Below are 13,635 nucleotides of genomic sequence, written 5' to 3'. Positions count from 1 at the left end.
AAAATTTCCAGGATTGCTGAGTTTTTTAGAAAAAAACGGATTTTTTTGAAAATCAATTTTATTTTTTCCTGTCGCTACTTTTTGGAAAATCAAAAAACTGATTAGAAATTTAAACTTAGCGACCCTTGAAATTTTGAAAATTTGTTTGATGGCATCTTGGTGAACATCCCAAGGCGCAACTTTGCCCCAATTTAATCATTCACACTTCGTATCTATTATACGGTTTCCGAGATACCAATGCTCGTACCCCGAATTTGTAGCACCCTGTATATACCGGGTGGTGCATCGTCATTGGAAATACCGGGTGTTGCATCGTCCAGCGGGACATAGGAAATCCAATGTAAATTTTAATGGGGTCAATTATTGGCTTCCCTAATTATTTTAGAAAATAATTCTATTTAGGTTTATTGAAGAGCACTAAAACCCACATTCAAAAAAATAACTTTAGATATTTTTGATTAGCCCGTTTACGAGTTGTCGCCCGATTTCTTTTTAAATATTTCTCCTTTCTTATGGCCCTGTATTTACTTATGAGCACCAGTCAAGGTAAGAGATAACTGTCAAATGAAGTTGTCATTTCAGAAATTTATCTATTTAGTGCTTTATTATTATTATTAAAAACTCATACCTACATCGAAAATATTAGCCATGAATTACACTACCGAAGAAAAAGTATTGATGATTAAATGGTATTATCAAGGAAATAGTTATCAAAAGGTGTCGGACATATTTGCTGCTCTGTATCCGAATAGACCGATACTTGGAAAATCTACAATGGCAAGGAATATCCAGAGATTTGAGACCAAAGGTACCCTAATAAATAACTGCAGATGTGAAGCAAGCCAGGAACAAAGAGAAGATGCAAGAAATCATACCGACTTGGAAGTTTTATTGTGCGTGGATGAGAACGATGGAAAGATCAGCACAAGGAAACTTGAGGATGAAATAGGAATAGATCACACTACAACGTTTCGAATTTTGAAACGACATAAATACTATTTCTTCAAATATGAAAAGCACCAAGAGCTACGAGATGGGGACGAAATACGGCGGCAGGCGTTTTGTTTTGATATGATGGAAAGAGCAAACACGGATAGGGAATTTTTATAAAACATATGTTTCACTGACGAATGCACGTTTACCTTAAATAATGAACCCAATGTTCAAAATCATCGATATTGGAACAAAGAAAACCAACACAGGTTTGTCGAAACAAGGACGCAATATCCACAGAAAGTAAATGTTAATTATCGGGCCATTATTTCTTACACCAAATTTAAATGCAGAATATTATTTGGAACTACTCGAAAATCATATTTTACGTGCTTTACATGATGCCGCTAGGGAAAATCAGGAAGTTTGGTACCTGGCTGTTCGGGAATATTTTGACAATAGTTTTAACGGAAACGTTATTGGCCTAAATCATATAGCAAATTGGCCAGCAAGGTCTCCTGATATTTTGCCAAATGATTTCTTTCTCTGGGGCCATTTAAAAAACAGGATATACAATGATAAAAAATACCCAAATCTAGATGAGTTAAAAAATGCTATTTCTGCCGAATGCAATAGAATTTCAATTTACCAACTAGCGAATGTAAGAAGAGAATTTTATGATTGCCTGGGTTATTGTCTAGCAGTCGATGGAGAAATATTTGAACATCTTCTTAAATCTTATAGTTCTAACAATTTAATAGTACCTAAATTAATAAGTTATTGAATATTGTAATAATACTATAATTAACCTTGTAATTGATTACTTTCTTTTACTTTAATTTATATTAATTTGTATTTATAAATACATCTCTAAGATTTCCGATGTAGGAATAAGTTTTCAATAATAATAAAGCACTAAATAGGTAAATTTCTGAAATGACAACTTCATTTGACAGTTATCTTTTACTTTGAGTGGTGCTCATACGTAAATAAGAGAGGAGAAATATTTAAAAAGAAATCGGCGATAACTCGTAAACGAGCTAATCAAAAATATCTAAAGTTATTCTTTTGAATGTGGGGTTTAGTGCTCTTCAATAAACCTAAATAGAATTATTCTCTAAAATAATTAGGGAAGCCAATAATTGACCCCATTAAAATTTACATGGGATTTCCTATGTCCCGTCAGACGATGCAACACCCGGTATAAGAAATCTCATGCAAATTTTGAACTATCCAAATATTGGCTCCCCTATTAATTTTATATCTAAGTCGTAAATAAGTTTTTCAAGGTCTGCCTATGCTGAATACACTTGCCAACTTTGAACAATTTCCGAGAAGCCCATTTTAAGTTTAAGAAAAACTGCATCATATCATATCATATTTTTATATTAAAACTGGACAAGTAATAATACAAAACCAGTCAAATTTCAGCATACTTGAAGTTGGCAACCTATGATTTTATCATTGTCAAATGTAATTTGTTGTGCTGTATACACTATTACGTTGTAGCACCTTCATTAAAACTGGTTCGAATGAGGCAAAAGCCTAACGTTTAGAAAATACAAATTGACACTGACAAAATTATATAGGTTAATAACCTAAGGTACATTTACTTAAATTAGTTAAAATCGGTTTGTTCAAAATTCTTCAAATTTTTCATGTGTATTCAGCATACACAGACCTTTAAAGAACCTATTTCAACTTCGCTGTAAAATTAACAGAGGAGCTAATATCTGTACAGTTTAAAATTTGCATGCGATTTTCTATGTTTCCAACGATGATGTTCCACCCGGTATATATTTTTATTTTTATTTTTGCCCAAAAAATAAAACTTCGTTGGTATAAAATCATCTATATATAACCATACGATTAACATTCTGATAACTTATTTTAGGCAAGCTTTAACTCTATGACCACTAATAATATGCATGTTGTTTGATTTTTGTTTAATTGTGGTTATATAGTTTTATATTTATTCCATTATTTTGAAGAATATAAATTTTTAATTGTATAATTCACACTACCCGTAATAATAAACAATAAAATAATACATTCCTTGGATATTTAATATTTATAAATTAAGGTTAATGACAAAAATGACGTTAATATTCTTAAAATTTAAAAAAAATTCTTGATCTCTTGAACTCAGAATACTCTTAAACCATCATGTATTCTTCATACTAATATCGACAATATTTACAAAAAAATACCTATTAACAATTTTTTCAGACAAGAACGTCAAATTAACTTCAGCAACTGCCCCGTATACGTTTGTTTATTTATTTGCCCATCAGCAAACAAACTGGCAAACGTTTTCCCAAATAAAATTACGCTCAATTACGTTTTTGCCAGAGACGGAAAAAGCCAAGTTAATGTTTACGTAATGCTATACACTCGATGAAACAAACATTTGTGGGTTAAATTTCGCAGAGTGCATTCGGTTTTGGAAACTGAATTCCGCACGCAAATTAAAAACCCACTCGTCGACCGTAGCGATAAACAAATCTTATTACGCGGCATCATCGCGGCCACCCGCAGCCACATTTTCCAACTTGACTAACGTAATTATTTTTCTCTTAATATACCGTGGTAACACTATCGCCAAAATTTCGAAAAATATTTACTCTGGTTATATTCTACAGGGTGACCTAGGGTACCGAAAACGCTTCATATCAGGTTTTATAATTAAAATGTACTAAAGTCTGTCTAACGAGTCAAGAAATATTTCAACACGATTAGTCGACATGGGGATGTTAAATGTAATAGATTATATACAGGGTGGCGCCCCTCATACGACGCGAAGGCTCCAAGGAGAAGGGGAGTTCATATCGAAACGAAATTTTGGGAGCATATTACATAGGTTAATTGAAAGCATTTTATAAAAATACTAGCGTGTACCAGCGACTTCGTTCGTGTCGAATTAATCATTTGTAATGTTGATGATGAACAATATGGCGATATTATTACATAACTTGGTAATATTTGAGGGGTAGTTTCATCTCGTTGGAATGTGACTTTCGAAAAATCCGTTTGCCAAAAATAAGCTTTTTACGTCAAGCAGTTTAAGCAGAATCGTGGTTAAGAAATTACCCAACTTTTTGGAACACCCTGTATGATTTTTTAAAAAATTTCAAAATATGTAAAAAAACAAATAAAATATGCTTGTCCAAGCGTTTTCCCGAAAGACTAACCGTTTTTTAAATAACAAATATTGTAATATTTGAGGGGCGTTTTTACCCTCTTGGAATTTGAGATTCGAGAAACCCCTCCTTATCGAACCTCTACACCCCACAGTCAATCCGTTTGCCAAAAATCAGCTTTAAACGTCAAGCAGTTTAAGCAGAATCGTGATTCCTCAATGGTCATATTTTATGAAACACCCTGTATAAATTTATAAAAAATCTTAAAATATGTAAAACAACAAAATAAAATATACGTGTTTACGAGTTTTTCCGAACAACTCACCGGTTTTTAAATAAAAAATATTTTATTATTTGAGGGTTAAGAAATTACCCAACTTTTTGGAACACCCTGTATGATTTTTTAAAAAATTAGTTTCACCCCCTTAGAATTCGAGTTTTGAAAAATCCCTTCTTATCGAACCTCTACACCCTAAAGTCAATCTCTTTTCCAAAAATCAGCTTTTTACATCAAGCAGGATCCTGATTAATCAATGACCAGCTTTTTCGAAAAACCCTGTATACATTTTTAAAAAATCTTAAAATATGTAAAAAACAAAATAAAATATACGTGTTTAAGTGTTTTTTCGGAAACTTGACCGTTTTTTAAATAAAAAATATTGTAATATTTGAGGGGTGGTTTCACCCTCTTGGAACTGGAATTTCGAAAAATCCCTTCTTATCGAACCTCAACACCCTAGAATCAACCTGTATGCCAAAATTGAGCTTCTTACGTTGAGTGGTTTGAGCAGGATCGTGATTAATGAGTATGTCAGTCACTTATATTAGTATAGATATAGAGTTCTACAGAGTGTCCCCAAAAAAAGTTACGCATCAAAGTTGGGTTTTTTTGTAATGGAACAACCTATATACTAATTGATTTTCGGATTCTAGGAAAAAAATAAAAGTGAGTTTTATTAAAGAAGCATATGCCTAAATTGTAAGGATTTTGTCATATTTCACATTTTGTGAAAATGAAGAATAAATTTTAAATTTTAATAGCAGTAGCTACCGTATGATCGAGAAAAAACGGCGTCAGCGATGGCTATGGAATGAAGATCGCTGTCATTTTATATGTAAATTTATATGGGAAATGTCACTGATGTTCATTTCCCAGCCAAATGGACGCCGTTTTTTTTCGATCATACTGTATTAATTAATACTATTAATTTTAATACTATTAATTTTAAATTTAATAGCAGTTGTAATTTACCCCGTATAGTCTGATATTTAATTACAATAACAATAAAAAAAATGGTCCAATAAAATTTGACCCGAAATGTTATACAGGGTGAGACAAAATTAATACTGAACATTGAACTAAAAGCAAGTAACTTCTTTATTTTAAATGGAACACCCAGTATATTATACCGGTATTCAATGGAGAATTTATATATCTTTAAAATACTGTTGATTGCCTACCCCCCAGACAAACATTTTTGTAGATATTTTCATTTTTATGATTTTATCTCAGAAAATTTTATTATTTGATAAAATCTAGGTGGCTCTAATATATGTAATATATGTATGTGGGGGTACCCATTTAAGATAAGGAAGTTGTTGTCAACTTTCGGTATTTCCGGAAGTGACCCCATATTGAAAATATTTTTAATGGATAGATCTCATTGTAAAACAATGATGTGCAAAAAATCTCCGATATAGATATTGTACTTTTCTATATTGTACTTCTAATGAACGCTCAGCCTCGGACACTCTGTATAATATATATTATAAAAGGAGGATTTTTCATATAATTTTTTTAAAGTTAATTATTAGGTTATTTTTATTATCATTATCTATTTAGTATCTGCCTCTACCGCGATATTACTGAAGCTAGAAAGCCAATATTAACTGAATAATCACTGGTCTACACAACTAAATAAATTTAGGTCAGCACATAAACGAAATCCCTATGTTCTATATCAATACCCTGTATTATAAACTAAAGACTATGTGACGATGTTTAATTTTAACTTTTTAAATTAATGTCTAAGGTAACAGTAAGCTACATCAAAATCACGAGCTCTGAATAAAGGTTGATTCTCACTATATCTTCCGTATCAGCTCCCTTCCGTTTCCCCCTTCCGTTTACTTAAAATATTATATCATGGAAATGAATAGGACAATGCACACTATCCGTTCCGTTTCCCTTCCGAACTGTTGTAATACCCTGTATTATAAACTAAAGACTATGTGACGATGTTTAATTTTAACTTTTTAAATTAATGTCTAAGGTAACAGTAAGCTACATCAAAATCACGAGCTCTGAATAAAGCTTGATTCTCACTATATCTTCCGTATCAGCTCCCTTCCGTTTCCCCCTTCCGTTTACTTAAAATATTATATCATGGAAATGAATAGGACAATGCACACTATCCGTTCCGTTTCCCTTCCGTTACATATCCTTTCCTTTCATACATTTTTTTGCCGGACGCACTAAAGCGTATCGGAAACAGCGTTGTCAAGTTCTTACATTTGTACCAGCTCTGTGAACATTTTGCTGATATTTACTTATTCTTTCACCTCTTAATTAAATCTATTACCTTTTTCAAAAGATACAAATTTTTAAAATAAAACTTTCGTAATGATATAAATTGTACAATAAAATGTATGGAACTGATATGACACGTATACTGTCAATACAATAAAAAATACGGAACGGATATGGAATGGATATGGAATGGATATGGAATGGATATGGAATGGATATGGAATGGATATGGAATGGATATGGAATGGATATGGAATGGATATGGAATGGATATGGAATGGATATGGAATGGATATGGAATGGATATGGAATGGAAACGGAAGGTATAGTGAGAATCAACCTTAAAGAGGAAATTTAATTTTAGTTAAGGATTAATTAGAGTTCACAGAGTGGCAATAATATTGTAAACAAATGTGGCAAATTTCCCAAAGTATTTAAAACCGACCCGTGACATATGTTACTGTTCCCAAATATGCGACTCAGTTTACAAGGGACAAAACCACGGTCGTCTATTTTCCAGCAGTGAAAAAAGAAAACAAAAACAAAGAAATAAAACAGAAGCACGGTTTATTTATAATTCCGACGAGACAATGTCTCGCTATTAATCCTTAGCAAAGAGCGCAATTCAGGAAAAGGCAAACGGAAGAAGTCAGTGTAACGTATGGCCAAACAGGGTTAAACTGCGGCACTACAATAATGAATTTAAGCTGATACTGAGTCTCATTTAACAAATGCATGTCGTAGGAAAATTTATCTCGTGTTTTTTTATCGTTTGTATTTATGAGTACTTGGCTTCTCCGATGTAAATTTTTGAGACTTCTTCGACAATAACGACCTGCGTCACGTAACTTGGAGAATATTGACATTTACCTGAGTATCTTGACATTCACCGAATTTCGGGCTTTCACAGTAACATATACAGGCTTCACGCAGATCAAATACTACAAGTTTGTGTTACAAGTGCTAAGGAACGAACTCGGCAATTCAATTGAAGACAAATTGTTCTATTTAAAAAATCCACCCTCACTCCTTAACACTTTTTTGAAACACCTTGTACAACTGAACATATTTTCCTGTAATATATCCTAGTACACAATTTATGTCTCCGCTTAAATGAAATCAATACACTCTTTATTAGAGGAACTCTTGTAGGACCCTTTATAATATAAACACTAAACGAATATGTTGGTTTAATTTTAACTTTTTAAATTATATCTAACGTAACAGTAAACTATATCAAAATCCCGAGCTCCGAATAAAGAGGAAATTTAATTTTGGTTAAGGATTAATTTTAATTAGAGTTCACAGAGTGGCAATAGTATTGTAAACAAATGTGGCAAATTTCCCAAAGTATTTAAAACCCACCCGTGACATATGTTACTGTTCCCAAATAAGCGACTCAGTGTAGAAGGGACAAAACCACGGTCGTCTATTTTCCAGCCGTTAAAAAAGAAAACAAAAACGAAGAAATAAAACAGGAGGACGGTTTATTTATAATTCCGACGAGACTCCAGTGTCTCGCTATTAATCCTTAGCAAAGAGGGCAATTCAGGAAAAGGCAAACGGAAGAAGTCAGTGTAACGTATGGCCAAACAGGGTTAAACTGCGGCACTACAATAATGAATTTAAGCTGATACTGAGTCTCATTTAACAAATGCATGTCGTAGGAAAATTTATCTCGTGTTTTTTTATCGTTTGTATTTATGAGTACTTGGCTTCTCCGATGTGAATTTTTGAGACTTCTTCGACAATAACGACCTGCGTCACGTAACTTGGAGAATATTGACATTTACCTGAGTATCTTGACATTCACCGGATTTCGGGCTTTCACAGTAACATATACAGGCTTCACGCAGATCAAATACTACAAGTTTGTGTTACAGGTGCTAAGGAACGAACTCGGCAATTCAATAGAAGACAAATTGTTCTATTTAAAAAATCCACCCTCACTCCTTAACACTTTTTTGAAACACCTTGTACAAGTGAACATATTTTCCTATAGTATATCCTAGTACACAATTTATGTCTCCGCTTAAATGAAATCAATACACTCTTTATTAGAGGAACTCTTGTAGGACCCTTTATAATATAAACACTAAACGAATATGTTGATTTAATTTTAACTTTTTAAATTATATCTAACGTAACAGTAAACTATATCAAAATCCCGAGCTCCGAATAAAGAGGAAATTTAATTTTGGTTAAGGATTAATTTTAATTAGAGTTCACAGAGTGGCAATAATATTGTAAACAAATGTGGCAAATTTCCCAAAGTATTTAAAACCCACCCGTGACATATGTTACTGTTCCCAAATAAGCGACTCAGTGTAGAAGGGACAAAACCACGGTCGTCTATTTTCCAGCCGTTAAAAAAGAAAACAAAAACGAAGAAATAAAACAGGAGGACGGTTTATTTATAATTCCGACGAGACTCCAGTGTCTCGCTATTAATCCTTAGCAAAGAGGGCAATTCAGGAAAAGGCAAATGGAAGAAGTCAGTGTAACGTATTGCCAAACAGGGTTAAACTGCGGTACTACAATAATGAATTTAAGCTGATACTGAGTCTCATTTAACAAATGCATGTCGTAGGAAAATTTATCTCGTGTTTTTTTATGGTTTGTATTTATGAGTACTTAGCTTCTCCGATGTGAATTTTTGAGACTTCATCGACAATAACGACCTGCGTCACGTAACTTGGAGAATATTGACATTTACCTGAGTATCTTGACATTCACCGGATTTCGGGCTTACACAGTAGCATATACAGGCTTCATGCAGATGAAATACTTCAAGTTTGTGTCACAGGTACTAAGAAATGGATCAATTCAATAATAGACAGATTGTTTTTTAAAAAATCCACCCTCACCCTCTCACACCTTGTACAACTGAACATATTTTCCTGTGTAATATGTCCAATTACACAATTTATGTCTCCATTTAAATGAAATCAATACACTCTTTATTATAGGAGCTATATATTCGCCAAGTACCAACTGTTGTAGGATCTTTTATAATATAAACAACAAACGATCATGTTGGTTAACTTTTTAGAATATTATCCAACGTAACAGTAAAGTACATTAAAATCCCGAGCTCTGAATAAAGAGGAAATTTAATTTTAGTTAAGGATTAATTTTAATTAGAGTTCACAGAGCGGCAATAATATTGTAAACAAATGTGGCAAATTTCCCAAAGTATTTAAAACCGACCCGTGACATATGTTACTGTTCCCAAATAAGCGACTCAGTGTACAAGGGACAAAACCACGGTCGTCTATTTTCCAGCCGTTAAAAAAGAAAACAAAAACGAAGAAATAAAACAGGAGGACGGTTTATTTATAATTCCGACGAGACTCCAGTGTCTCGCTATTAATCCATAGCAAAGAGGGCAATTCAGGAAAAGGCAAACGGAAGAAGTCAGTGTAACGTATGGCCAAACAGGGTTAAACTGCGGCACTACAATAATGAATTTAAGCTGATACTGAGTCTCATTTAACAAATGCATGTCGTAGGCAGATTTATCTCGTGTTTTTTTATCGTTTGTATTTATGAGTACTTAGCTTCTCCGATGTGTATTTTTGAGACTTCTTCGACAATATATTTTTCCACGCCACGTAACTTGGAGAATATTGACATTTATCTGTGTATCTTCATTCACGGGATTTCGGACTTTCACAATAACATATATTATAGAGGCTTCACGCAGATCAAATACTACAAATTTGTGTTACAGATGCTAAAGAACGGAGCCGGCAATTCAATAATAGACAAATTGTTCTATTTAAAAAATCCACCCTCACACCCTCACACTTTTTTGAAACAACTTGTACAACTGAACATATTTTCCTGTAATATATCCAAGTACACAATTTATGTCTCCACTTAAATGAAATCAATACACTCTTTATTAGAGGAACTATAGATTCTCCAAGCACTGTTGTAGAACCCTTTATAATATAAACACTAAACGAATATGTTGATTTAATTTCTCAATCTCAATCAAAATCTCGAGGTCTGAATAAAGAGGAAATTTAATTTTAGTTAAGGATTAATTTTAATTAGAGTTCGCAGAGCGGCAATAATATTGTAAACAAATGTGGCAAATTTCCCAAAGTATTTAAAACCGACCCGTGACATATGCTACTGTTCCCAAATAAGCGACACAGTGTACAAGGGACAAAACCACGGTCGTCTATTTTCCAGCCGTTAAAAAAGAAAATAAAAACAAAGAAATAAAACAGGAGGACGGTTTATTTATAATTCCGACGAGACTCCGCTGTCTCGCTATTAATCCTTAGCAAACAGGGCAATTTGGGAAAAGGTAAACGGAAGAAGTCAGTGTAACGTATGGCCAAACAGGGTTAAACTGCGGCACTACATAAATGAATTTAAGCTGATACTGAGTCTCATTTAACAAATGCATGTCGTAGGCAGATTTATCTCGTGTTTTTTTATCGTTTGTATTTATGAGTACTTAGCTTCTCCGATGTGTATTTTTGAGACTTCTTCGACAATATATTTTTCCACGCCAAGTAACTTGGAGAATATTGACATTTATCTGTGTATCTTCATTCACGGGATTTCGGACTTTCACAGTAACATATATTATAGAGGCTTCACGCTGATCAAATACTACAACTTTGTGTTACAGATGCTAAAGAACGGAGACGGCAATTCAATAATAGACAAATTGTTCTATTGAAAAAATCCACCCTTACACCCACACACTTTTTTTCAACAACTTGTACAACTGAACATATTTTCCTGTAATATATCCAAGTACACAATTTATGTCTCCGCTTAAATGAAATCAATACACTCTTTATTAGAGGAACTATAGATTCTCTAAGCACTGTTGTAGGACCCTTTATAAAATAAACATTAAACGAATATGTTGGTTTAATTTCTCAATCTCAATCAAAATCTCGAGGTCTGAATAAAAAGGAAATTTAATTTTAGTTAAGGATTAATTTTAATTAGAGTTCCCAGAGCGGCAATAATATTGTAAACAAATGTGGCAAATTTCCCAAAGTATTTAAAACCGACCCATGACATATGCTACTGTTCCCAAATAAGCGACACAGTTTACAAGGAACAAAACCACGGTCGTCTATTTTCCAGCAGTGAAAAATGAAAACAAAAACGAAGAAATAAAACAGGAGGACGGTTTATTTATAATTCCGACGAGACTCCAATGTCTCGCTATTAATCCTTAGCAAAGAGCACAATTCAGGAAAAGGCAAACGGAAGAAGTCAGTGTAACGTATGGCCAAACAGGGTTAAACTGCCGCACTACAATAATGAATTTAAGCTGATACTGAGTCTCATTTAACAAATGCATGTCGTAGGAAAATTTATCTCGTGTTTTTTTATCGTTTGTATTTATGAGTACTTGGCTTCTCCGATGTGAATTTTTGAGACTTCTTCGACAATAACGACCTGCGTCACGTAACTTGGAGAATATTGACCTTTACCTGAGTATCTTGACATTCACTAGATTTCAGACTTTCACAGTAACATATACAGGCTTCACGCAGATCAAATACTACAAGTTTGTGTTACAGGTGCTAAGGAACGAACTCGGCAATTCAATAGAAGACAAATTGTTCTATTTAAAAAATCCACCCTCACTCCCTAACACTTTTTTGAAAGACCTTGTACAACTGAACATATTTTCTTGTAATATATCCTAGTATACAATTTATGTCTCCACTTATATGAAATCAATACACTCTTTATTATAGGAGCTATAGATTCTTCTAGCACTGTTGTAGGACCCTTTATAATATAAACACTAAACGAATATGTTAGTTTAATTTTGAACCTTGACATATTCACGGATTTTGGATTTTCACAGTAACATATACAGCTTCACGCAGATGAAATAGTACAAGTTTGTGTCACAAATGATCAGGAATGGACTATATAATTCAATAATAGACAGACTGTTCTATTTAAAAATTTACCTTTATTCCCTCACACTTTTTTTGACACACCTGATGGAATAGTACAAGTTTGTGTTACAGGTACTAAGAAACTGTTACAGGTACTAAGAAACGGACCTGACAATTCAGTAATAGACAGATTGTTCTATTTACAAAATCTACCCTTATTCCCTTACACTTTTTTTGACACACCCTGTACAACTGAACATGTTTTCCTGAAATCCGTCCTAGGTCTCTACTTACAAGAAAACAGTATACTCTTTATTATAGGAGCTATAAATTTTCGACGCACTGTTTTAGGTCACTGTATAATATAAACAGAAAAAGACTATATTAGTTTAATTTTAGATTTTTAAATTATTATAATGTCCAACGTAACAGTAAACCACATCAAAACCCTCAGCTCTAAATAAAGGGAAAATTTAATTTTAATTAAGGTATTAATTTTAATTAGAGTTCACTTAGCGGCAATAATATTGTAAACAACTGTGGAAATTTTCCCAAAGTATTTAACACCGACCCGTGACATATTATGTTACTGTTCCCAAATAGCGACACAGTGTACAAGGGACAAAACTACGGACGTCTATTTTCCAGCGGTTAAAAAAGAAAACAAACAGGAGGACGGTTTATTTCTAATTCCGACGAATGAGACACTCCGGTGTCTGACTCTTAATTCTTAGTAAAGAGCGCAATTCGGGAAAGGGCAAACGGGAGAAGTCAGTGTAACTAACCTATGGCTAAACAGGGTTTAACTGTGGCACTGTATGGGAACGTTTAACCACCCCTACCATCCCCCCCCATCCAGCTTTTAACTGTAACATACAGGGTGGCCCATCGAAAACGTCCCGCAAGGCATAACGGCCAGAGTATTGTTTTTTTTCAAAAAATCCAAAAACACGTTAATTTTGTTTATGGGGGGACAACTTTTGCCCCAAAAATGATTACAAAATCTTCAACCCTCTGAGCGGGGGTGTCATCCCCCAACTTTTTTTAAATGGGAAGGGGGGGGGCAAGTAGCGCCGCAATGAAAAGAGCTTTCTATTCTCTATATTTCCCCGCTTCGTTTTTGAAAATCGGTCGAGTC

The 13,635-nt window shown here is 33.6% G+C and overlaps 1 protein-coding gene across 4 annotated transcripts in view; it reads left to right on the top strand.

The window, feature by feature from the left end:
- LOC115891564 (hemicentin-1) overlaps window positions 1-13,635 on the top strand; it is a 602,580-nt gene that overhangs the window by 479,191 nt on the left and 109,754 nt on the right. The gene's annotated exons all lie outside the window — the stretch shown is intronic.

The sequence above is a fragment of the Sitophilus oryzae genome, unplaced genomic scaffold (genome assembly GCF_002938485.1).
Source record: "Sitophilus oryzae breed Bouriz unplaced genomic scaffold, Soryzae_2.0 scaffold_1185_pilon_pilon, whole genome shotgun sequence".
NCBI lineage: Eukaryota > Metazoa > Arthropoda > Insecta > Coleoptera > Curculionidae > Sitophilus > Sitophilus oryzae.
This window is presented reverse-complemented; position numbering and strand designations above follow the sequence as displayed.